The 26,637-nt window shown below is 36.6% G+C and overlaps 1 long non-coding RNA gene across 1 annotated transcript in view; it reads right to left on the bottom strand.

The window, feature by feature from the left end:
- Positions 1 to 22,408, bottom strand: part of LOC148225445 (uncharacterized) — a 43,949-nt gene extending 21,541 nt beyond the window's left edge. The window contains exon 1 of the long non-coding RNA XR_015804226.1: positions 22,332 to 22,408. This is a non-coding gene — a long non-coding RNA (uncharacterized LOC148225445). The remainder of the gene's footprint in view (positions 1 to 22,331) is intronic.
- Between the last annotated feature and the right edge of the window lie 4,229 nt (positions 22,409 to 26,637).

The following is a 26,637-nucleotide window of genomic DNA, read 5'->3' as shown; positions in this document are numbered from 1 at the left end:
TCTACTTTCTGTTGATTATATCTAGCTAAGGATGAGCCTGATCTTCTCCAGGGTTAGAAAACAAGCATCTTTCCCCACTTAGCTACACTGGGCACTGTCTTCAAGTATTAATTCAGTTATTGACAATCCTTTTTCAGACCAGTCACAAACACAATGAAGATTAAGAAGGCAAAGTAGATAAGGTAGAGAAATTGATACTGAATTTTGCAGGGTTGACATTGCAAGCTTCTATTTTAGTGACCAACTGGAATAAGATGCTTATTTCGACAGTGTTCTGATGTTTCCCAGGTTCACTCACCGAAGTCAGGGAACTGAAAACATTAAATCTCCTAACTCAGCTGTATGCAAAATTACCTGCTTTAGGACAGTTACCCTATCCAGTGCAAATGAAGAAAGTTTACAATACATCAAGGAAGGTTCTTTGAGTGCCATTAGATCTGTTTCTGTTTAGGAAATATTCCCATATTGATAAATTTCTTTCCTTTCAGTGGTTTTTGTTGCTGTTGTTTTGTTTTTTGTTTTTTGGGGGGGATTTCTTTGTGGGTTTTTTGGGGAGGGGTGTTGTTTTTCTTGTTTTTGGGGTTTTGGGGGGTTTTTAGGGTTTTTTGGGTTTTCTGGTTTTTTTCCCCCTACTTAGCATTCTCAGGTCAAATCTCAATAAAAAGCAGCTTGAACAGGCATCATAGGGATTAACTTCAAGCAAAATTATGAGAACAGAATAGAGAAAGCAAATCTGATTTGCAAAAAAATGCTCTGCAAGCTCTACTGAACTGATTCAGGACCGTCAGTGTCCTGCCTAACCACAATGGCAGTCATGACCACAGTTGTCACAGTAATCAGTGTTTCATAAAAGAAACATACAGGGACAACACTTTTTCAAGCTGGAAAAATAGAAAGATCAATGTATTAGAGTAAAAGATATGACTTTTTATCTTGAAAAACACTTATCTGAGCAAATAATCACAGATGCTCCTCATGTGAGGACAGGAGGACTCATGAAAAAGAAAAGTAAACCATCACGTCTCTTATGATTTTTTGCCTCTTAAATAGAGAAAGCAAGGCCCTCCTGCACTTCTGGTTTTGGAATACCTTCAGCAGAGTCTCACTGAGAAAATATTAGAATTAGTATTTTTTTTTTTTTATGTTCTTCAGTACTTATTCCAGGTGAAACACAAGGCACTAAAAAAACATCTTGGGAGAGTTTATCAAGCAAGGTCACACTAAAGAGTGCTAGGTTATGTCCTCAAATAATTGTTTAATTTTGAACAATAATGCTGTGTTTGGAAATTATACTTCTCACTTTAAAATAAACCTCCTCCTGATTTAACACTGATTCATGGCACAAGACCCAGTTTCAATGTAATGTCGAAATGAAAACAGTGCTTTTTAAATGACAGGTCAAATGAATCTGAGTGATTTTAGTGAAATGTGTCTATTTGTGCTTATCATCAAAATTTGTTGGGTTTAAGTATCTATCAAAGCTCTTGTAAGGTGTTCTCTTCTTCTTTGGTGAAGGAAGAATATTTGATGTGAAAATCACTTAACAGTACAGTAGGAAAAAAATCTGAACAACAATTAAATAATGTGGGATTTCATTACATAATTATCTCTGGTCATAAGAAAACAGCACTTAGTAGACCTGATGAGAGACCAAATGGGAGAATTAACACAGATACAAACAAAAAAAAAAAAATTTTAAGAAGTTTACACTCTAGTAGGTCATACTTGCTTTATAGAAAGACAATTTAAATTCATCTTTTGTTTTCACCCAGGACTCTTGTGTGAACCCCATAATGCAGCTGCTTTGCTCATCACTTTTAAGGATTTGAAGATTCACAAATATTTTAATTTTATTGCAAGATACAATTTTGCAGCTGTCCTGCAAATAGTATTGAAGAATACTGGGGACAGATGAAGTGTATGTAGAACATTAAATGTCTCTCTTTTCAACATTTACAGAAAATACAGTTGTTACCAAACTTCAGGTTTTTCTGTGCCACGAAGAACATTTGTTATCTAACACAGATGTGGGTGGTATGCCTTTTCTAAGAACCCTTGTTGTGTAGAATTGTGCTCTGAGTTGCTGAAGTTGGCTCAGTAAAGGATCAGACTGGGGAGGGAATGAGGTCTGAGCTGAGCAAACGAAGATTCCTAACCTTCATTTTTACCTTAATTATGCTATAAATGTTAGGCTTATAGAAGAGGACTAATTATTCATAATTTTTACACTTGAAATAGCTATCCCTCCCTAATTTTGTTACTTTAGCAGTGCCATTTGAGAGGATAGATCTGTATTACCACAGCACTTCTTTAACAGACTCAAAATGTTAAGCAGTCTCAAGAAGGGAAGGGACAAGGATCATATTCCTGTAGGACTAAAATGTCACCTTTCTGTAAGTCACCTGATAAGCAATGGATGCTCCAACCAAAACAAAATACTTTCAAGCTATTATTAGCTTCTAGTAGCTAGTAAGATGTTATGCATTTTCAATACTCTCTATATTACAGAATTTGGATCAGATGGACTTTATAAACAGAAATTTCAATTGAATAAAAATTTTACTCTTGGAAGACATAATGCAAAATGAAGCTACATCGGTTTCATGTAGAAAAGTGAAACCAGGAGGTTTATAGCATTGGATTGGTGTAAAAGCATAAACTCGTGGTATCTTTTTTTACTGGCAGAACCTGCTGTGGGAAAAAATAATATTTCTCAACCCAACTGTTTAAATCAGGGCAAGGGCAGACAAAACAGACTGTGCTGAGATGTCACATCTACTGTACATCCTCTGGCAAGCAGGCCCCAATATTCTAGACAACACATAAACAAGTGTCTTTTCACAGAGGGACAGAATGGCTCCAGTCCCAAATCACAGCTTCCAATAACAAAGCAGGGAAGTGAAAACTCCAGTTTATTTACAAAACGTACGTGCCACAAATGACAGAGATAAAAGACTTTCCGAGAAGAAATTCAAGGAACATCTTAACTTGCAGCCTTACAGTGCTCCCTTTGAAATATATTAGAAGTGGAGACATAGGTGTGTCACAAACCAGCTGTGAAACTATGGCATAAAGTGATTCGGAATCTCATAAAAGAAAAATAAATGGTATTAAAAGAAAAGTTAAAGACTATATCTATCTTGAGAAAGTGAAAGCTGTTACAGGGGCTACAATTTCAGCTTCTAAAAGAAAGCAATACAAAGGTTTTTCTTAGCTCTATAATTTATGGGTCAACTGCAAAGACAACATAGAAGTCCGGAGGAAGAAAGAGTTTGCAACAAAAAGGAAAATGTGACAGAGGAGAGTGAAAGGAAAAAATTAGATGGTCCTGTATATTTTCCATGTTCTAAAAATTTTAGTGCAATTTTGCTATCCTGTTAAGTCCTTTTCATCTCTTGTTAGCATATTTTTGACACAGATTTAATTTTTCACAGGTATTTTTTTCTAGAATACATCCTATTTAAATCAGAAAAACGTACCATGTGGTTTACAGGTGTTCAAACCTGATTACCTTACTTCCTAGCTTTATGATCCATGAGAAAATTTAGGCAGAAGAAGTAGAACATGCATGAAGTTACCAAAGGTTCTGGAGTCTTTCAGAGCATTCATCTGCACCATGAGAGTCGGATCTCATACCAGCTGATACCTACAGGGAGCTGGGACTTGAAAGAGCCTCTCAGGTGCTGGAGGATGCTGAGGGTGGAAGGAGGTACCAGCCATGCCAGGGAAGTACTGCTGGGCATCAGCAGCAAGTTAGGTTGGCACCTCAGTAGCCTTTTTTTGAGTCATAAGTGTTTAAATGTAGGAGAAAAAGCCCCACCAGCAATAGAAATTCCTGAGATTTTTCCTGCAAATAAAAAAAAAAATACATAAAGTTTATTTAATTTCACACTTTCAGTTAACAAAGGGAAAACTTAGCATAAATTCTTTTGGATGTTATGTGCAATGTATTACCTTATTTTTGGACGACCACACAATGGCTGCAGCTGTTTTATAGGAAACTATGTTTGAAAAAGCTAATTATATTTCAAGTATTCCAAGGGAAGTGGCCAGAAGAGAGGATAAATGGCAAGGATATTCATCAGGCACTGGCAGGAGCACAAGCATGTTGTGATTGAGGTTTTAACACGTTTCAGAAGCCTGCTGCCTGAGATAGTTTTGTGATTACGTACTCGCTCATCTATTTCCCTTCGGTGTTTATGTTGGAAAGATGGCACGTTATTTTGAAAGAAATGAAGAAAAAAAGAATCTTGCAGAGGAAACTGTAGCAACTAGTCTTGATATGGAGTAGTTTAGCACTGAAACATACAAGCAAAACACACAAATGTTAAACAAAAAAGAATGTACAGTACTAATAGTTTAATGCTTTCAAAGTGATTGTGTATTATTATTGTCCTGAAGTTAGTGTGAGTCTTCCCCTTGGCTCTAATAGACCCTGAATTAGATCCTTCTGGTTGTTTTGGGAGGACAAAATTTGCTTTTCTTGGTAAGGGGGACAGATGATTCCTTTCAGACCAGAGGCCAGGTCTGTTTGCCACTGTAGACACAGATGTGGGCATTGCCTCCATTGGCATTTCCTTCCTCTTTCCAGTTGTGTTATGGCTCCCTGCATTTCTTCTGATTAGGACAACTCCTTTGGTCATCACTCAACTAGAGAAGTAAAAAGAGCATTGGAGTTTTTGTGACACTTCTTGGCTCTCAGGACAAGGCAGGGTCTGTTTCCAAACAGTGAAATACACAACAGTGTATTTTTCTTCAGACCAGAATCTGTTGGTAATTTTGTCATCCCAACGTCTTGAAAGAAGTGTAATTAAAAAAAAAACCAACAAAGCAAAAAACAAGTAAACAAGAACTTGGTGGTTGTGAGATTTTTTAAATAAATAGAATCTTACTAAATCCTCTACCCATGTTTCATACATTAAGGAACTGAGGAAACAAATAAAATCACAATTCCTTTTCTCTATAGTCATAGTAAAATTTAACTAAAAGGAAGATGAAAAGACTTCTATCTGTGGAAACTGCTATCATTTTAAAAGAAAAGTGAAGAACTCTGTCTTATATCCTCCTTCTGGATCAACTAAATTTCCATAACCTGACAGGATTTCCCCACTGACTATCAAAATCTTTGGTCAAGACCTTTTTTCAAACAATGTAGTAGTAAAGTTGTTAATAAACAGGTTGACTTCTAATGTACATGATTTTTTTAAAAAGGGACAAAACAAAACAGTGATGTCTCCAATTGATTAAGATTAATTGGGGCAAATTTTTTCAATCCTCATAGGATGTGCACAGAGACACAGGGTAGATGAAGACATACTAATATAAGGAAGATTTGTAGTGAACATAATGTCTCTGAAAGCATCTGAAATATTGTTTGTATTGGTGCAGCTCACATTGGATACTATCCCCACTCCTCTCTAGGACAACAGTCATGATACAGCACTAACAACAGCCTGACCATAAGCAGGGATGTAACTCCAAATATTACAAGCCTGAGACACCCACTATTTACTGTTAAGACCACAGCCTTACAGATAAATGCACTCTTTAGGTAAAAGACACACTTAAGAAAAACATTTATCTTTTGTACCAGCTTGTAATACCTTGGAAATATGACAACATATATCTTTTCATGTTCGGTTCAAAATACTTGTCACCACTACATGTAAAAGAATTCAAAAGAAGGCAGAGGACAAAGGCTATCCATTTCTCATGGGATCCAAAAAAAACCCCACAGGTTCACTTGGATTACAGCTGTAGTGATTTTCTCAGAAAATGCTGTGCTTCAGCTGAAAGTAAAAAAGGGAAATGACACAAATGCATGAACTCCTGAAGTAAAAGACACAGAAAAGTCCCTGTACTGGAAGATACTCTGGTATAATAAATAGTTCCTGGAAGAAACCAAGGTCAGCAAGTTAAATGCTTTTCAGCTACTCACAGCACTATTCTATAAATTTAAACTTGAGAGGTCCAAAGGAGATCTCATGGCCATTACTGCTTCGTCACTGCCTCAGAGCTAACAGCTTTCTTAAACTGGTACATGTGAGTCAAAAATCAGATTTGAAAGCAATTGTCCTTGCCCAAAGCTGAAAATAAGTTTGACTGTAAAACAAATGTAATTATGTCTCTGCAGGAAGGAACACATCCAGAATGATCATGAAGTTGGTTGTAATCAATGACCTTTTCCGAAATACCTTGAACTCTTTCTTTTGTTGATGGGACTTTCTAAAAGTATACTGGGAGCCATAGGTTTCTGGCTTGCACCCATCTTAAACATTGCTTATCTCACAGTGCTACAATTTGTTATCAGATGACCCTGTGCTCATATACAAACACAACCACTATCAGGCACAGACAGGCTATAATCTGGCAATAACTTTAAAAAACAGAAACAAACACAATGTGTAGGGAATATTAATAAACCCACTGAATTCTGGCACAGCATTATTAGACTACTACTAAGTATCTGGAGGGAAGTACAGTAAGACATGATAAAAATCCACATTAATTTCAGTCCTATTCCCTATGACATAAACTGTCCTAAATAGCTACTGTCACATGAAGTGCTCTCTTTAGAACAGTTCAAAATCCTTCAGCCTTATCTAACTTTTGCAAATGCAAGGATTACCTTGTTTTATAAGTTTCTATTGTGTCCAATGAGTTAATACACAGATATTTGTACAAAACCAGTCTTTTAAGCAAAACCATTATAGCTTTGGGAGAAAGACTCTTCCTTCAGCAGATACTATGCTAGCATATATTACAGAATAAAATTAGAGAATTTCAGAATTGTTCAGTACTTGTAAGAGGAGTCAGATTTTTTAAAAGCACTCCCATATGTAAGGTAGTCTAATTTTAACAACTGCCAGCAACTACCATGGTTCATAATGTTGTTTAGGTTGACAATCCCTTAAAATGTTTCCTCCTCAAATATGACATTTCATTGTACTAACCTTCAACTGAAAATCAGCAAATCACTGTCTGTTTACTCTAAAATGGGGATTATTTCCCTGTGTCATGAGAATTTAATCAAAACAGAATCCAGGAATGACTATGCAGCTATCACATACTTTATTGATAATTAACTGAATAGATAAGATTAGAGAATCAAATTGCATATTTCTTCTGTCAGATAAACTTTTTGCAGACTATGGTGGCTTTTTGTTAATTAAAATATTTGTCTGTATCAAAAAGATACATTTATGTTATTTATTGAAAGCTATACATGACTTTTTGAAGGCCATGACACACAAAATAAAAGGTTTTAAGCTTAATTTAAGCTCAAATTTAAGCTTATGTATAAATGGGTTTTTGTTTGGTTTTAATGTTACTTTGGTGGAGAACAATGTATTTTCTCAGAAGCAAATTCATCTTCTTGGCCAGTACACATATAGTCATAAATTCCTCATTTTACATCCCTTTAATCTGGGAAAAACCAGGAGGAAGACCAACTACACAATCTCTCTTCATATACAGTACCCAACCTTGGATCCAGAGGTCAGAATACAACCTCAACCTAAAATTGACAACTGAAATATAGAGCAGGGCACAGGGACAGATGTGTTCAGTACCAAGCCTCAGCAGACAGTGCAAATATTTTCTCTTTATATTAATCTCTAGATTGTTTAAAAATATTATTGTATTTCTTTTTGGATCAAACCTTGCAACACATCCATGCTATATTACCAAAACCCGGACCCAGAGACTTTGGTCAGCAAGTTTGCATGGCAGTAATGTGGATCACTTAGGAATTAAACTTAGCAAGTGTGGAAATAAATGGAATTCCATTTAAATGGTGCTCGTTCTGTCTAACCTTATCCCTCAAGCTGATGCAAGAGTTCCTGGAAAGCTTCAAGCTTTGACATTTTACAGATAGGCTTATTTAGGAGAGCTTGGAAGATTTTAAACCACTCAATACCATTTTTCTTAGATATGTGAGGCACATTCATTTTTTTTAAAGATTTCAGTAGCTTATTTGCAAAATTAGTTGAAAAGAAACAACATTGTTCCATCAAAAGTTCAATGTTAGAAAATTCAATCTCTGGATTGACCGTTTTTCTGGGTATTTTAATGCAGGTACTCTTCTCTCATCATTACCATGATGTCATTAATTACAATATTCCAACTGACTAATCAGGAAGGAGGTTGTGCCTAAACTGGATGAGGTTATGATTCTAAAGTATTGTTATCTTTTTCTGCTGAGGAAAGATTGGTAGGAAACTCCCACTCAGGAATCCTTTCTTTTGTGAACTGAAGGGAGGTTGAGGTGCCAGTTCAATTTGCTTAATCACACATATTAGGAGATTGCACCCCAATGCTTAGGCTGTGAAATAAATCCAGCCATTGTCACTTTTTACCAGAAAAAAATTGTATTTCAAATACATTCACGAGTCTCACAGCATATTTACAAATGTGGGAAAGTACAGGTTTCCTTAAAAATATTTATTTACTAATATTATCAAAATGTGAAATGGAAAAAGAAAGCAGAAAGGGATATAATGACATTTACATACATGCATATATATGTATGTGTGTGTGTACCAAGATAAAAAAATTATGTGATAGGAGGATTTCCATGTAGAATAATTTACTGAAATCTCTTAATTAAACCACATTATTCAGCTGAATATACGTTCTAAACAATTATAAACATATGATATAAAATAGATATTTAAAATATTTAAATATTTAATATTTATATATTATATTATTTAATATTTATATAGATATTTTTATCCAGTAAAATTATAGCTCAAGAAAAATGTTATCAAATACCTGATAAGACTTATTTTTCAAATAATCAAATTACTTAATGAAAAGTTAAAGAATTAATTTAATTTAAAAATAATTATTTAATCACCCATGTACCCATCCTTTAAATGTTCTCTGATTCTTTTTCTTAAGTGATGTCAAGACAATAAAAAATTAAATCTAATTAAATTTTGAATTCAAAATATGTTGATATATTCTAATATGCCCCTAAAATTTAAATAGATTATCTTAGATAATTTGTTATGGAATTTGATTGAACAAAATTTACTTTTATTTTTGCCTAACATGTTTATAGTCTGCCACATTTGACTTCAGTGGAGTCAATCCCCTTATTTCCTAATACTGATAAACTTAGATATTAGTTCTTTGACATTGAAAATCCCAGATTAAATTAACAATTTAATACTAAAGATCTAAAATGTATTCAATATTAATTCCCCATTTGGGATTTTATAATTGAGCCTACTTTATTTGAAATAGAGGCTTGCAAGGCAACATGGAAATCTACATATAACAGGGAGTATTCAATAAGAATAAAGTGGTAATATCACCTCTTTTACATGGTATGAAGGAAATAACTATTCAAATGTTATGTCTGGTTCTGATGTTAACACTTCAGAAAAATACATGAAAGGTTTGGACATAATTTTTAAAAGCAAGGGAATAATTTGAAGTTTGAAAACACACCTTGAAGAAAGGGGCTAAAAAAAGAATCTGCTGAACTTTTCAAAGAGACTGTGAAGTATTTGGACTACAAATATGTACAAAAGGATACACTTTTGATAGTAGACAGTGCTTTGGTATACCTGGAAAACCATAAAATATAGAGATGATTGGAAACTTATGGAATTTGACATAACTGGAATGCTTCCCCAGTTTAACCATAGGAGTATTTGACATGGTGTTATTCTGAGATTTTAATGATGGCAATCAAATTAAAAGTTGATGATGTTTAAGATTTGTGAATGCTATAGTTTGAATTAGTGATGGTTAATAGTTTCCTCTGACCCTAAAATATGATAATAAAATGGTCTCTATACACATGAGAAGTTCTGTAAAATACATTTTTGTCCTTAAAAGTGTATGAACCATAGATTATTCCTACATTTAGATGTTGCTAACTTGTTGCTCATGGCTTTGAGGCTAATTGACCAGAGTGGGACTACACTCTTCAGCAAATTCAGTGTTTTAATTTAAAATAGTTATTTGGGTCTGCACAGCTGAGTCTAGTCAACTAAAGTCATTAGAATCATTCTTTTGACATCTCTACAGTCCTATGAGGTATTGCCCCTGGTATTGCATTTTTTAGTTCTTATCAGTGTAAAAACAGCATTAGCAGAGGATTCCATTTTTGCACTGGGGGTGCAATTACATTAGATTTTGATGCATCATCTTAATTTCTTTTACATACTGAACTTCTGCAATATTCTCCCTTTAAAGTGTTTAGATCCAAGAGATATATTCCTCAACTAATCTAAACTGACACAGGGCTGTTAAAGTAATTGCAATATTGATTTCATCATCCCGAGAGATGGATTCTCAGATTGCAGAAAAGTGAACCTAAAAGAAAGAGCAGAACTTTCCTTTACCCTTTTCCTTTTGGGGTTTATTTTTCTCCTTCTTTTCTCTATTTCAAAACATATCTAAAAGAAAATTAAAAGGGTATCAGTATGAAATTACCCAGTGATCTGAGGATGATAGTTGTTTCTAAATGTAAAGGTAAGGGTATTTCCATTTGCTGAATTTAAATGCATTCCAAGTGGCACAGCCAGTACAGTGTCAAGTTTTTTGCTGCGATAAGGCTGGAGGCAGGAAGCCATGAGAGGTCAGGAAGGAAGCACTATCAGCCTGAGAGGGGACTGAACAGCAAAGGGAGCAGCAGAGCCTCTTGTATGTTGGCTGCATAGCAACTGAGCTCTTTTCCAAAGATGAGCAGCTACAAGTGTAAAATCCCCATCTACTGTCTCTTTAAACTTACTGGGAGGGGAAAAAAAATCCCTTCTTGCTGTGTTTGTATTTTGCTTCTAGCTGCTTTGTAAAGGGAAGAGGGAAGCAGGGGAAGGCAACAGGGAAAGTACAATTTCACATAAACATTTCTTCTGGGATGCAGACTGGTTTGTTTATAGCAATTTAGTTTGACCCTGGGCACACCAAAGGAAATGGCTTTAATGCTGGTTTTGCTCCACCAGACCAGAGCTGGATCCAAGGCATTTAGTGTGCATTGGTTTGTTTCCAAACATCACCAACATCACCTGCTTCCCGATATAAAGCCCAATGGGAAATAGGTCAGGGAGCAACTTAAGGAGAAAGGGAAAGCTCTAACAGAATTTGGCTTGTCAAGAGCCACCAACACTGGGAAATCCAGGATTGTTGCTCTGTATTATACCACCAAAGTATTTCAAAGTACATTCGAGAGACCACCTAAGTTGGGCTGACAAAGTCATTTTCCCATCCCATGAAATGAGGGAATTTATATTTTTTTCCTTCCATGCTGTGATGAAATGAAGAAATTTTACATTTTTCCTTTGAAAATGAGGGCAGTAGGAGAGCCACTTGCCTAATGGAGTATTCGTTCATTTCTTATTTCATCATTTGTTTCGCTCTTTCATGATGTTGAAGATCTTCCTCTGGTGTTCACTTATATTGGGAAGAGGAGGGTGTTGGAGGAAGCCTGGCAATCTGACTTCTAGTAGATTAGAGATGCTATCTCTAAAAAAATCCTGATGCTGAAAGAGATGATCTTAGAACACCTGATATCTGGTAGGACAGCCATGAAGGAGAGGATAGATCCATACCAGAGCCAGAAATCATAATGATGAATGAGACTGCTTAATATTTGTCTTAGATCTCATTTATTCTTTTCTTATTTTCTGGTTCAGGGAATATCAAGTAGCCTAGAGAATGTTAGTGTCTTTCTTGGTTCCATTGTGAATTTTATAGGATTTTGCCTGTTCCTCTGGCTTTAAAAATCATACTTTTCAGAATACAAAGCAAGCAAACAAAAGAGTATTCTGTCCAAATATTCCTCACTAACTCTTAAAGTCAGTTAATATAAAAATGTATGCCCACATCCCAGTGGTTCTGACCTCCAGGCACAGAGAGAATTCAATTTTGTTGCTACTATTTTATGCTTATATAGTTAAATGGAAGCCAAACAATTTACTATTGTAAGAGGCCATCCAAAACATAAAGGGTGCAGGCCAGTGCCCACTGCATTTAATGAAAGCAAGATATCAAAACCAGCACCAGCTCCAAAAACCTGTCTAAAATTACAATTACTCACAGCAGTAAACTTGTACACGTGCTTTGGGACCCGCGCCCAACTCTGTGCACAGGAACTCATTCCAAATTAACCAGTGGGATTGTTCAACTGCACTCTCTTGAATTATGGAAGAATAACCAATAATCTGGTCAGACCTACAGCAAGAGAGACCAGTTCAGCAGGAACATAAAGAAAAAATAAGTACTAAAGAAAATAGAAAATACATCTCAAACCCTGGAGTATTTTAAATCTTTGAAGAGTCAAAGCTTATTCCTGCTGGAGAAAGGTAATAAAAAGTTCACTTTTGTGAAAATATATTACCTACCTGTGCTGCCAAGGTCAGTGAGACCTGTTCTGCTTTGAATAAGTACTGCTGGGGCAGAAAAAGCAGACTGGGAGGTAGCTTTAACTTATGAACTACTGTTTAGTTGCTAAACTCCCTACAGAAGTGAAAATATAGAGCTAATTCCACAAGGTTTATAATCATGTGATTCTATCACCTTAACCTTTTTGTATGGAAGTAAGGGTATGGAAGTAAGGAATTTGGTTCATGGCATGACACTTGTCTAAAAGTAATTATTTTTTGCTGCCATTAACAGAAAACTTGTGCAACATTATTGTGTGGCACTTCCATAATAGGAAAGTTAGTGGAGCCTGACAAAATCTGGCCCAATTTTAGATCAGGTTTTGAGCAAAACTAGGACAGATTCTGGCATGATCTAGAGATTTTTATTAAATTGGAACAGAGGCAAAATTGGGTTGGTCCACCTAAAGCTCAAAATGAATTTTTACACTTACTTGAACATCAAAGTACAGTTTAAGAGCAAGCCAAAATAAATGAACTGAAAGTATATCCACAAATCCTGCAAGTCAGAGCTAACAAGGCCTTTAAAAAGCTTTGCCAGCTATCATTTGCTATGCATACAACTCCCCATGTATGCAGCAGCTATAAAAAATTAATGCTAATACATCATGAAAGGAACAATATTTTGTTTACAGTAAGTGGTATGTTCAAAGGCATGATCAAGTTCAGCCTAATTTTTCTTCCCATAAATTAAATCTGACTGCTTTACTTGCCCTCTACAGGTACTTTTCTCCATGTACAGGTAACAGGGTCCTAGGGAAGAGACAGAGACATATGCTGTCCAAACCCAATATATGTCTAATTTGCCAAGTAGACAGTTCTTTGCAGTATTGTGGCTAACAAACACAATTCTTTTCCTCTCCAAGTGGACAGCTAAAAGATATTTTTCATTGGATGCACCCAGTAAAGCTAACTCTGTAGATTGGCTGTAATACCTGATTAAAAATGATACAGTGAACTGAAATTCAGACGACCAAGTTGGAGGACAAATTATCCGACCTTGCAAAAAAGTAACAGCACAATGCAGTTTGGAGGATACTTTATAAATACCTTTTAAAAAATATTTATGTAAATGGAAAGAGGCTTAATTTTGTGACTTCTTTATCCAATAATTAACTTCTATGACCTCTCCCTGATCTTCTTATTCCTTCTTGTTGTCTTCCTAACAGTCAAATATAAATTTATTTTCTTGGTTTGAATCATAGCTATTGAATTTCTTTCATTAAAAAATGTTTTCAGACCAGATACAGCTATTTACCTACTCCCTCTTGTGTGCTGTTATAGACATGGTTTGAAAAACATGCTTTATTTAACTTATAGAACCAGAAGAAATCTCAACTAAAAATGTCATTTTAAAAATCAGAACTGCTGGATTAGCTGAAACCTCTTTACCTCCTGCTTGAAGCCTGGAGTTGGCTCAATATGGGGCATAAAAGTGTAAGGTGAAAGATTTGGTGGGCATGTTGTTTGCCATTAGAATTTGGTTTGGAATTCTAAGAAGCTTTCAGGAGACTTACCAGATAATGATCTGAAGCCACAAAATTCCTCCAGGCATTTCTCCATCCCACTTTGTGTAACAGTCTTCTGTGGCTGCTGGCTACTTTTAAGCCAGGGCTCCCTAATCTGTTCCTAAATGCTTTCATCACCAGATTGCTTTTTATTTTAAGCAAAGTGAAATCCAGTGCTTGAGAAAAGTGCAAGGATGTCGATTAGTGGATACTAACTCTAGCAAAATAAGAAATAGCATTCACAAACTTTCCATGAGGAAGTGAAAATGAAGCTTTTAGGTATCATTTCAGTAACAGACATGTTACACACCCTCTCCACTTGCTTAATAACCTAAAATCTCAATTTTATCTTCCTAGACATCTGGTGCAGATCACAGATAACCACAAACATTTGGAAAAACAGGTCATGATATTCTGCATGAGATTAATGATCCAAGCAGACTTAATTTTAGGTAAATGTTGAAAACATCCCCCTCACTCACACATACCTGTGTTTGATGGTCTATCAGCAGGTATGATGATTCACTGTCCATCACAAACAGGCCACCAGTTGGACAGACAGGTAAGAGAAAAATAGATTTGTATTTGGTTTTGTTTGTTTGTATGTGGTTTATTTGTTTGGTTTGGGTTTTGTTTTTTTTTACAAAGCCTGAAGAGACCTGAATGATATTGTGATAAGCACAAACAAATGTCAAATAAGCAGAGTTTAATTTGGAAAATTTCCTCAGTCTCTTTTGGTGAAGTCACAGATTTTGTTTTTTTGTCATTCATACCCTAGTTTCACCCCTAAAAAAGTAATCAGCCTTCCCTTGCTTTTAAAAGCAAAAATAGAGATTTGGGTACGATAGGTGGTACTGAGTGTAGAAGACTGATGAACGTGGCAGCTGCAATCTCTTGGCAGAAAAGCAATGGTCAGTCACATCTTCCTGGGGTGTTTAAGCAAGCAGGGAGGTAAGCAAGTAACCCAGACAGGCATGAGAGTATCATCCCTCACTCCAGCAAGCAATAATAGATGTGTGGACCATATCTCATGATCCTGAGTACAGCAGAACAACTGATCTTCCTAATGTATGACCGTCTTGAGAGAAATCCTACTCCACAGAAGTTGCCTTATTTTTGTTATTTTCTAAGTACATAATTGTGAGTGAGGCTTAAATATTCTCCATTCATACTGAGATTTTCACATGGGAACCCAAGATACCATCACTTTTTCTGTTGTCGTTTGGTACTGAGTTATTTACTGGGATATATTCCTGAGAACTTTAACAGGAAAGAACAGTAGCTGACATCTGGCAGAAATATAGACAGTTATGTAGATTATAAACAGAATGATCTATCACTTTTAGCAAATATATACCAGAACAAAAGACATTAAGTAGAAGTCTAAATGGCAAAACATCGATGGCAGGAAGAGATCAAAGAAATCCTGCTCTTTGCTATATGAATAGAATAGGTGAAATTACTATACAAGGAAGAGTCTTATATAAAATTAGCATTGATATGTTTATCCTTGTTTTGAATACAGCTTTGTTTGAACTGAGAAAAAAATCATAAAGCAGCCAACAGCACTTGAGCATGGGTATCCTTTATTGCTGTATTATGTTTTCAGGAAAGATTGATTTCCACCCTCTCTTTTTCCTACCCCCTGCCATTAAACATAAAGGTTTACTCCACTAGTACATTTTTATTCATTTGAAGGAATTGAATAGAAACATTTTGTAGAAGTTTGAGCTAAAATATATGGAGGAAAACATTTCCTTCTTAAGAAGCACATTTAAAAAGCACATCTTAATAGAGCACTATACACTTCATGAAAACCAAAAATATTATAGGACTGCCCTATTTCTCTCTCTTAACAGTGCTCCCAGATAGAATTTCTTCAACCACTTATTATTTTTTTAGGTATTATCAGTGTAAACTCAAGACTCAAACCAGAAGCTGCAATCAAGGTGACTGAATTGTATGATTTTCATTATACTAACTTTGTTACAGGAACAGTTGTAATTAAGTAGGTGCTCTAACTTGATAACTGAAGGCTGCATTTTGAACACCAGCAACCAGTTTTGCTGCTCCTACAATAGTAATGCATTGGCACTTAATAAAAGTTGCTGTTGATGCAAGATATTATTGATATTTGCCTGTGCCTTCGTGCCAGAGTGGTGCATTAGCATCAGGGAAGCAATATATTTGTGGATGCCTCAGATATTTCAACAGAGGATCCAGACTAAACTGTTGGCATATATGGCTTTACACAAAATGGCTGATTTTGTTATGATCTTGTAGCACACATGTCATTTAGCACTGGGGTTGGTAACCTGACACAGAGTCAGAATGGGCAGTGTAGGACCATGAATTCTGCACATAATTCATATGGCAATGTCTTAGCTGGACAAGCTTTGCTTCTGGCCTAGTTTTTCTGCATGAAGTCATTTCAACATAGGAATTGTGAACCTTCAGAATGAGAGTGCAGCCACATTATTCTCTACCAGGATTTTATTTCTATATTCTGAAGAATTTTATTTTACAGGTCCTTAAAACTCATGTGTGTGGGGTTTCGCTATGTAAATGAAGTGGCCTCACTAAAAATGCAAAACTGTAAGATGGATCATACCATTCCCAAACAGTTTCTAAGAGCATGTTGCTAAGATGAGTAGGTTGTACTTCAGTGGCTCTAAAGTCTAGTATAAGGGATTTTCATTAATGAAAGTGAAGCAATTAGATCTTCCATAACTTCATAACATGCAAAGTACAAAAAAGACAAGTTGGAAAATGCATCATACAACACCTTTTTAAATTTGCAATAGGGACAAACTGAAGCAAATCAACAGTGTACCTACACTAGTGTGCAGTACTCATAAAAGGCAGGTATTATGGTCTGAGTAGAGAGCTTAAGAAACCCTGAAAGATTCATTTACAGAGAAATATACACAAGTGAAAGCCCTTACTTTAACTACTTTCATAAAGTTGCCCTCTGCTCGGAGGCAGCAGAGTTCAGAAATCTTTCAACCCCCTGGGATTTGGTGTGTATTTAATTATCACACTATCTGCTTTCTTTAAATGATCTATAAAGAGGAACTGACACTGTTTAAAGAGTTATGTTGTCTTTTGTGCCTCAGTAAAAATTATATGTGCCCCTAACTTATATCAACACCTGTTTAGAAATTTTCTGTTACTTCTGACAGAATATATAGTTTTGTGAATATTAAAGCATTTCACATAAATATCAGTACTGTATTTTTAAAACTGAAGCATTTTGATCTCATGAGGACTTTTAGGACCTTCTGTTCAGATTTATCAAGTAGTTTTATATTTTATTTTAACAATAATATACAATGCAAATAAAAATAAGGACTTGAGTAACACTTGTTTTGTTTTTCCAAATGTAATAAGAAATTTCCAAATTTCCTCTCTTGCACAAAATCAGAATATTTGCTCCAGGTTAGATATGTTTTTTGCTATTATGTGTTTTACAGCTAGACCTATAGGCCAGCCCAAATTTACATACATGTGTATATATATGTATGTATGTATGTATGTATGTATGTTACCTACTTCAGGTCTTGAATTAGGTTTTTGATGACAGCCTCTCTAGCTTCCATATATAACAGATTCCTTCTGACAGTCATTCAGGGCAGGTGCTTGAAAGAAGGCTTTGTTAATATCTCCCAAAGAAACCGGTTCTGGCCTCCACCCCAAAGAAAGCCTTACAATATAATGAAAGAAAATTCTGGACAGTATATTCTGTAGAAATAGTAAAATCATAGCATAATATAAGGTCTTTGGATGGTTTCTTCTTTCTTCTCTCTAGCTCTGTAAGTTTGTTAAAACTTTTTTTTTTCTGCAGAGGTCTTTTAGTCCTTGGCTGCCAGCCATGGTAAAACAGCTGAACATCTTGATTATCAACAACTTCAGCTGTATTTCCATCCTAGAAATAATTTCTTTCCTGACTCAGGTGGCAATTCAGCCACAGAATAACAGGAAAATGAACTTATGTTTCCAAAATGGGATAAAACTTCTGACAATCACGCTTCAGCAAGAAATCTGACCTGAAATGTGTAGTTCTGCCCTTCAGTTTTAAAACCAAAAGGTTCAGAAGGTGCCCATTCAAGTTCACTCTGTATAAAATTATATCTTTAATCTCCTGAGGCTTTCCTTCTGTGTTAACAATTATAGCAATAGTGGGCAGTGTACTGGTTCCTTTCAGTAAAAATGAATGTGATTATCAGTATATATCAGAAACTATTAATGAAATTCAAGTGTTTTGAGGAAAAATGTTCCATTGTCCAATCTGAGAGCAACATATTAGTTTGAATGCAAGAGTGACTGGAGATTTTGAATTAGATTCACCTGCTGTGAATTACAAGCTCACCACCAGCTGTTTCTGTCTTTTGAAGTCTGGCATTAATAATACATGTCCCAGATCAGCAGGTCTGTCCTACAAAAGTGTTATCCTTTACCATCTCTGAACTCAAATCATTAGTGCATTTAGGGAAAGGAGATGAACAACTAAGAAAGAAGTGTCATCAAAAACTCTCTCTCATGAATTGAAAATGGAAAATAATTTTAGTAGTATATCCATGAAGTTGGTTGTGTTTCCAAACCCTAGAGTTTGAAATTCTGCTTAAAATACCTATACAGACACTGCTTCCGTTTAAAAAGATTTACAAATATTACCTCTGAAGAGAAGGTGTTAAATTCCAAAAGATCTAATTGCCAAACTTTCACAGTTTTAATTTAAATATCATGGCCTTTATAAATTAAGCATGAAGGCTGGGCCCTGCTGTGTAGATGTAGCATTTCATTAGTTAATCAGAGATTAATTAAGAGGAGACTTTAAATATGAATTAGAAATCACCATGCTGTTTTGAGCAAGATTCATTGTCATCTATTACACGCAGCTGTTTTCTCAAAAAGCATTTCTAGTACATGCAGATACTTATTACTTCTGTTAAAGCAGAATGTTGGTATATGACTGCCCCTAAAGGACACCTTTTTAACAGCAATGAGTTTGTTTGCCCTTTTGCTATGAACATTGATCACAAAGTTATATTCAAATATGCTCTAAACACTAGACAGTTTTGTTAAGTAGTCCAACTTGTGTCAAATTAGCAATTTTATCGAAAGAAAAGTAATTTGTTTTCTTACTGGGGGAATTTTTAACACTTACCATAAAACTTCAGGCTGAGTTGCCTTGTGCTGCTTGATCTAACTAAGAATTTAGTTTCACAGTCTCGAGAAGTGGCCCATGGGAATCTCATGAGGTTTAACAAGACTAAGTGCAAGTTGCTGCACCTGGGTCAGAGCAACATCAGTACCAACACAGGCTGGGGATGAAGAAATGGACAACAGCCCTGCTGAGCAGGATTTGGGGGTGCTGGTGGAGGAGAGACTAGAAGTGACCTGGCAAAGTATGCTTACAGCCAAAAAAGCCAGTTGTGTCCTGGGCTGCATCTAAAGCAGTGTGGGCAGCAGGATGAGAGAGGGGATTCTGCCCCTCTGGTCCATTCTGCTGAGACCCCACCTGCAGTGCTGCATCCAGCTCTGGGGTCCACAGCACTGGAAGGACATGGACCTGTTGGAGCAAGTCCAGAGGAGGCATATCACATTGATCAGAGGAATGGAATACCTGTCCTATGAGGGAAGCCTGGGGGAATTGGAATCGTTCAGCTTGAAGAGGGAAAGGCTTCAGGGTGACATAATTGTGGCCTTTCAGTGTCTGAAGGGATCTTACAGGAAAGATGGGGAGAGACTATTTACAGGAGTATGTAGTAATGGGACAAGATGGAATGGCTTCAAACTGAAAGAGTAGGTTTACATTTGATATTAGTGAGAATTTTTTTGCTGTGAATTTGGGGAGGCACCAGAACAGGTTGCACAGAGAAGTTGTGGGTGCCCCAACTCTGGAAGTGTTCAAGGCCAGGTGGGATGGAGCTCTGAGCAGCTGATCCAGTGAAAGGTGTCCCTGCCCATGGCAGAGGGGCTGGAAATAGATGATCTTTAAAATTCCTTCCAACCCAGGCTGTTCTATGGTTCTGTGATGCTTTTTTACTAAGGACAAGGAAACACAAGACCACTACAGACCCCCAGCTTCACTAAGGCTAGGTGCCCGCAATTAAAGGGCAGGAGTCATCTCAACAAAATTCAGTCATTTAGATGTAGCCATCTCCTCCGAGGGTCCTGGATGCAGAGATTCCCTCTATTTAGATACCTACTTTAGTCTCAACCTGAGACACAAATCTCTGGCTGTAGAAGGACTTTTAAGCTTCAGAAGCTTCTAAAGAAGTAGATTTCCTTTTTTCCTTGCAGCACATTCTAGGGGCCTTTCTTAGTGTGCATTCCACAACATAGGCTGGGCATTAGGGACATGTTTTGGTCCACTCTACTGGAAAGAATGAGCTTAACTAACCAGAGCATGGTAAATAGAAAACAGAAAGGGGAAACAGAGAAGCTGGAGAAAGTGAAATAGTATCATACAACTCTGTAGGGAAAAACAGTGTCCCTGTTAAAACTAGGCTAATAAATAGATCAACCTGAAAGCAAAAAGATACCAGGCTTATACGGGATTTCTCTTGAAAGTTTAATGTGTCTGAAAGACTGACAGTTTTTTCAACTTCTTTAGTTGTCCTAATATAAAATATTCCCTCTCTGATGTTTTCCTCTGACATCTTTAATCTGAGAATGCTGTAGAAAAGATACTGAAAATATATGCTTCTGTAGGGTTTTGAGTTTATTTTTTACTTTTCTCTCTGCTATTTTATGTAATAGCTTTAAATATAACAGTTTTCAAGGAAATATTTTGATTTCTTGAGGTTTCCAGAAATTTCATTTAATGTTTTAGAATCACAGTAATATTAATCTTGGCATACTCTTATTTAGACACTTCTGGATTTTATTTCTTATCTAAAATTGCCTCTCCTTTTATGGTTGGAAAATACGTAGTCCACTTTAGTCAAGCCATTGTGTCTCGTTGTCATGTGTGGAAGTGTTCACACTAAGAACATTGAAGTCCTTTAAGTGCTCTCCATAAATTCCCTTTGCAGAAGCAGAGTGGCCGCTCCAAAGGATAATTTAGAGCATGGCATTTCATTTCTAATTTATGTAATTCTGTATCAGAGCCTCTCTTCCTGAATAAAATGAGAGTCTAAGAAGATTAGGTGGTAAGTAAGAAACCTTAATTGGATACCTAAAACTGGAGAGTGTGACTGTTCTTCCTGCTATTAAATAGATAGTATGAACAGCTTTAAGTATAATTAGGAAAGACATTTCAGTATATAGTATTCTTTGTAGTGGCATTATAAGTAAGGCTATGAGACAGAGAAGCTTTACACAGGAATTTAATAACTTTATATTATTAAACTACAACTGGGGACAAAGCACACTAATTTTTGAGCCGACAAACTCTTTACATGTGGTAAAATTGTAATGGCATGGAAGCCATTTACACCAGTTCAAGGGGACCCTGAAAAGCCATAGGAAGGGAAATCCATAAAGGGTTACTACCTACATAGAAACCATATCTAGCTCAGGAAATCCCAGAGCTTCAAATGTTTGAAGGCTGGGGGAGCATTCAGGAAAACAAGATATACGTTTGCCCTGTTCTTATAGTTTCCCTTAGGCATTTGCTTTTGGTCACTGCCAGAAATTGGATACTGTGTTAAGCAGACCTTGGTTTGACCTAGAACAGATGCTGTTATGGACATATTTATGTTTTTTAAGAAATAAACCATAGACACAAGTTACAGATTCTTTTTTGTTTATTTGTTTGTTTGGTTTGGTTTTGGGTTTTTTGTTTTTTTCAAAAAAGGCACTCGTTTCACAGTTCAAAAACATTTTTCAGGTGACATTTCAGAGAACTTGTTTGTCTTTGCATGCATGTAACATTGATAATTCTTCATTCTTCGAAATAAGTTACTTTTTTGCTTGATAAATATCTTGCTAATAAAAAGCAATAGATTTAGAAATGCTTGATATTTTTTAGGGAGGCACTGATACACTCTGTTTACTAAGTACTTCAAAGCCTTCAGAATGCATCTTTACCCTAATTTAGCTTGCTGTTTCTCTAAAAAGTGTAGGAGATGAAAGCAGAGCTAATCTGCATCCACTCACCATCCTGGTAATATAGGCAGCACCAATACAATGCCTTCTTGATTAGAAGTGAATCAGGTGCAGAGTGCAAGGAGAAGACATCAGTAGGAAAGATGTAGATTTCTATTGTTTCAGTTGGGAATGGAACATCCTCTCAAGCCTAATCTATGCAGTGCTATCAGGTGCTAAAATATTCTCTTGGAGGGTACAGCAGCAAACAAACAGGGTCTGCATTGTACTGCTCCGAAGTATCTCCTGCTCACTTGTGATCACATGCTGTTACAAGAGGAATGTGAAACAATAACATGACAGCCCTGGTGAACACATTCACAAGATTTACCTGTCAAGAGGACAGCGGACGTGCTGCACTGAAAGGCAGGGATGATAGCTCATTTCCTTGTTTTGTCTTGTTTGCAGAAAACAGCACCATTTGAGGGGCCTGCAGTTGGAGAGAGAGAGAGAGAGAGAGAGAGTAGCCTCTGTTTATTAAGTTGTGACTTGATAATGCTAGGAGAATTTTCAAGCATTTTCTGTTTGATCTGCTGTTTAGGCCAGCTGAGAGCATAAGCTGTTTAATGGTTGCTTATAACTCCATACAAGCTCATACATACTGTCTGGCAAATATATTTAGAGCCTTCAGTTACTGTAAACTGGGGAAACTAGGACAAAAGCTGTGCTCAGTGATATAAACCATGGGCCTGGCATGAAACCTTCTCCTTTTGAACTATCTACTTCCTTAACTAGAACTTCAAGGTGATTCTTTTTTAAAAGAAAAAGTAAAGCCATGCTTGGAGTATAAAAATTAGATGTTTTAGCACTCACTCTGCTCTACCTGCAAAAATCGGTAGAGAACAATGAAAAGGGTAATTCTTCTTTAGGGACTGGTAGCTACTGTGAGCAATAACAGAAATCAATTACTCAGACAGTCCACCAACCTCCAGAGAGTAGCTTTATAAGAAAAGAGACTGAAGGCTTGGGGTGCAGACAGACACTTAAGCAATGTTTTCATTGCCATAATAATTATTAATATCCACTGGCTATATTCTTATGAAATTCACCTTTTAGACTAGGCCTAATAGATTCTGCTGTAGTGCAAGTAGGTTAGATAAAAAACTGGAATGTCCTACAAGGAGAGACTGAAGAAAAAGTTTGTTTCTCCTCAGGCTGGAGAGGAAAAGGATGAGGGGAATGTGGCCAAAGGTTATCACAAAGACAGTGAATAAGGTGCATATAACAAAGCTGAAATGGTCAACCACCAGTTCTGCAGCAACAGAACAAGAGGAAATTTATTGAAACTACTAGAAATGGGTTTAAAAGAGGTAAAACCTTTCTTTGCACAGTAGGCAGTAAACTTTGTGAGTTTGCTGCCATATGAGACAGTTGAGACAGTCAATGGCAGCAGGTTCAAAGAGGTTTAGTCAAATTCATTGGGAACAGTTCCACAGACAGGTTCTGAAAGGAATAGGCAGAGACATCACCCTAGACATCCTTCATGCAACAACTGTGGCTGTTGGGAGGTGTAACAGGAAAATACCACAGGGTGTTGTTGGGTTTGCAGGCCTTTCACCAGACAGCATCTCCTCTTGTCTTGTTGGAGTTAGACTGTGGGCACAGGCCATGCTCAGGCTCTGCAGGGCATTTCTCATGTTATGCCATGAGGACTGAACAGCAGCTTCTTCAGTCAGTGAATGTTCCTTCCTCTCAATTTAAACCACAAGCCTGAGACTTGTAGGAAAAGCTCAATGTCTGTCAGCTGGCTTTCCTTCGTATGCTACCCTCAAAAGAGAATACACTTATGCTTAATCTTAAAGACTATTAGGAATCATGTTGATTTTAGTCTTGAAGTTTAGCACATGTGTACCTGAAGTACCAGGCATTCAATTCTTCTGTGAAACAAAGAGAATCTAAGAATTCACATCTGAAAGATAACAGATAAAACCACAATGAGTGAATAAACCAAAACGTCATTAATTGCTTCCTATTACAAGTAGTCCATCACTTTCCTTAACTAAAGTCTCTTTCCCTTCTTCCATCTTTGACCTTCTCTTACTAGTGAAGTAAAACTTTGACCTGATGTTTCTGTCCCTTCTTTCTGACTTTTTATTAATCCTTTTCCTACTCATTCTAGCACAATTACAGGACTAAGGAATGGGGGGTCTTAACTAAAACATGTCGTGTTTTGGAGAACTTCCATGAGATCTCTGGATCTCCATCAATGAAGAAAGCACACAGAATTTCTTCTAAAGGCATTCATCGAAGTGTTTGTGATGTGCTTTTGAGGAGCTTGCAAGGAAATGCTCTGTGAATTCCACATACTGTTACTAAAGTCCAGAATACACAGAGGATTGCCAAGCTCAGCAGCAACATGGTGTGTATTTGTTTCCACATTTTGCTTGCTTTTTCTGGATTTTAATGTTATACTGATATCTAATTCAGACTATTAGGGGCTGAGCTGTCTCTCAAACATTCCACGTAGGTCATGGATCCACACAGAATCCTGCCTCTGAAAGGGAGTGAGCACCAAATACTTTAAACAATTATGAAAGAAGTCCCAGCTGCTCACACTGAATATGCAGGGAACAGTTTCCACCTAGACCTCTAAATTTGAGGTAGCATATGGCAAGGCTGGCATTCCTTGTAGAGAAATACAATCATATTTTTTGTACAAATGTCTGATCCCTTTTTTGACATGTAGGAACAAAAAGATGAGAGAAAATAATGATTTCTCACATTGTCTAGCTAAGATATGCTAACTGATAAGAAGAAAGGTGAAAGGAAAAGACATGCATGCCTGCTGTTAAAGAAAAGCCTATTTGCACATAATGCTCTGGAGAAATTATTGAACATTTCATCCACACAAAACACAAGCCCTGTCACTCTGCCAGGGTCAGTGAGACCCGGGCCAATCTATTGAGTCAGTTCTAGTTATGCAAGTTAAACGGTTTAGTGGTTGCTTTAATTAGGAACCACATTTTGTTTACAAACTCACAAAAAAATGGTAGCAAAGAATGTTCTATGGCCATGCTTACCAGCCCCAGCACTTGTCCTAATCCTCATCCTGCAGAAAGGTTTCTTTGCCTTCTACCACCCATGCCTGGCAAGGTGCCAGAAACACATTCCAGACTGTAACAAACATAGGTATCACAGCATAAAAGTGAGATGCAGCACAAGGCATCTCTTCTGTGAGAATCTCATGCAGGACAAGGAAGGCTGAGACATTATTGGCAGTGTAAGGAAAACAACAGGAATTTAAATTAAAGAACAATAAAAAAAATTATTCACATCTTCCTACATCTGTTAACAACATCACTGCAAATGTTTTCATTGTGACATCAATCTTTCCTTCACATAATGCTTTTTTCTCATTCTTATCTCACAAACATATCCGCACCTTCTTCCATGCTGTTCTTTCTTGCAGATAGGAATGACCTTTCATGATCTATTTGTCCAGTTTCACCTTTACCTGACACACTCCCTGGCCAAAGGGATCATTTTAGAATCTTGCTTCATTAAATTTCTCAAAATTTTAAACTCATCAAACATCTCAAACACTAAGGATTTGAAGATGGAAATTACCTCAGTGCTCTGCCAAGTTGAGGCACATAGCATTACTGCAGGTGACATGATGAAGGGACCAGTTCTGACCAACCAATACCATGGTCACTCATGTAATTTTGTAGTTTGTAAACATGCCTAATGAATCAGGAGAATGACCCTCCAAGATGTACTGAAATCCAAAGAAAAATACAACAAAATTTGGGCTGCAGCAGGACCAGACATCCTGTTCAGAGAAGTTGCTCTTCTGTGCAGCTTCCTTTCCCCACTTCCTCTTGGCTTCTAGTCCTGTCCTCAGGTCATTAGACCACATCACTTCCCTGTTGTTAGCAGGTTATAAATACTAAGCAAGATGCCTACTGACATGATACTGATAGCAGTTTGATAGCAACAGATCTACATTATCAGCTGTAGCACTTGCCTAAAAGCTAACAGATTTGTTGAGTTCCCCTTGCTCCTAAATACCAGCTGCAAATTTGTAACTCCTTTTCTTTAAGCCTTAAAAGTCTTTACCATGTTAATATTCACTTACCCTTGTAATTTTTCCTGCATGGCTGAAACAGAGCACATGATCTGTCAACCCACAAAAAGTACTCTCTTTTGAAGTACATTTAAAAAACCCAGTGGTTAAAAAACCAAGCAATGCAGCACATTTATCTCTGGTTAATACAGGTTTCTTAAAACAAAGCAGTGCTGATCAATAGTGAAGCACCTAAGTCTTAGCTTTATTGATTATGTCTGCACAGGCTTAATTCACAGGTTAACTGTCCTGGCTCCCTAGATCTCCTCTTTGCTGGACTTTGACACAGCTTTTACAGAGTGAAGAGTATCTCCCTATCACATTCTTGATCTTTAAGCCAATCAGTACATTCTAAATCTGTGTTGGCTAGTGCTAGAAAATTTGGTGCTGCTTGAGCCAGAGAGAAAAAGGTTTCTCAGCTTGAGCTCAGTTTTCAGCACACACTACAAAGAAACATGCTCTTGTTTCTGTCACATAAAAGAGGGCCAATGAAATTATGCTGTCTGATTTTCTTGTAAAAATCACCTGAAATATTCAGATTTTTACTAAAAACCGAAGTGATTCTTTTTAA

This window comes from Sturnus vulgaris, chromosome 1 (genome assembly GCF_052056855.1).
Source record: "Sturnus vulgaris isolate bStuVul1 chromosome 1, bStuVul1.hap1, whole genome shotgun sequence".
Classification (NCBI taxonomy): Eukaryota; Metazoa; Chordata; class Aves; order Passeriformes; family Sturnidae; genus Sturnus; species Sturnus vulgaris.
Note: the sequence above shows the minus strand (reverse complement) of the source record. Positions and strands in the feature narration are given on the sequence as shown.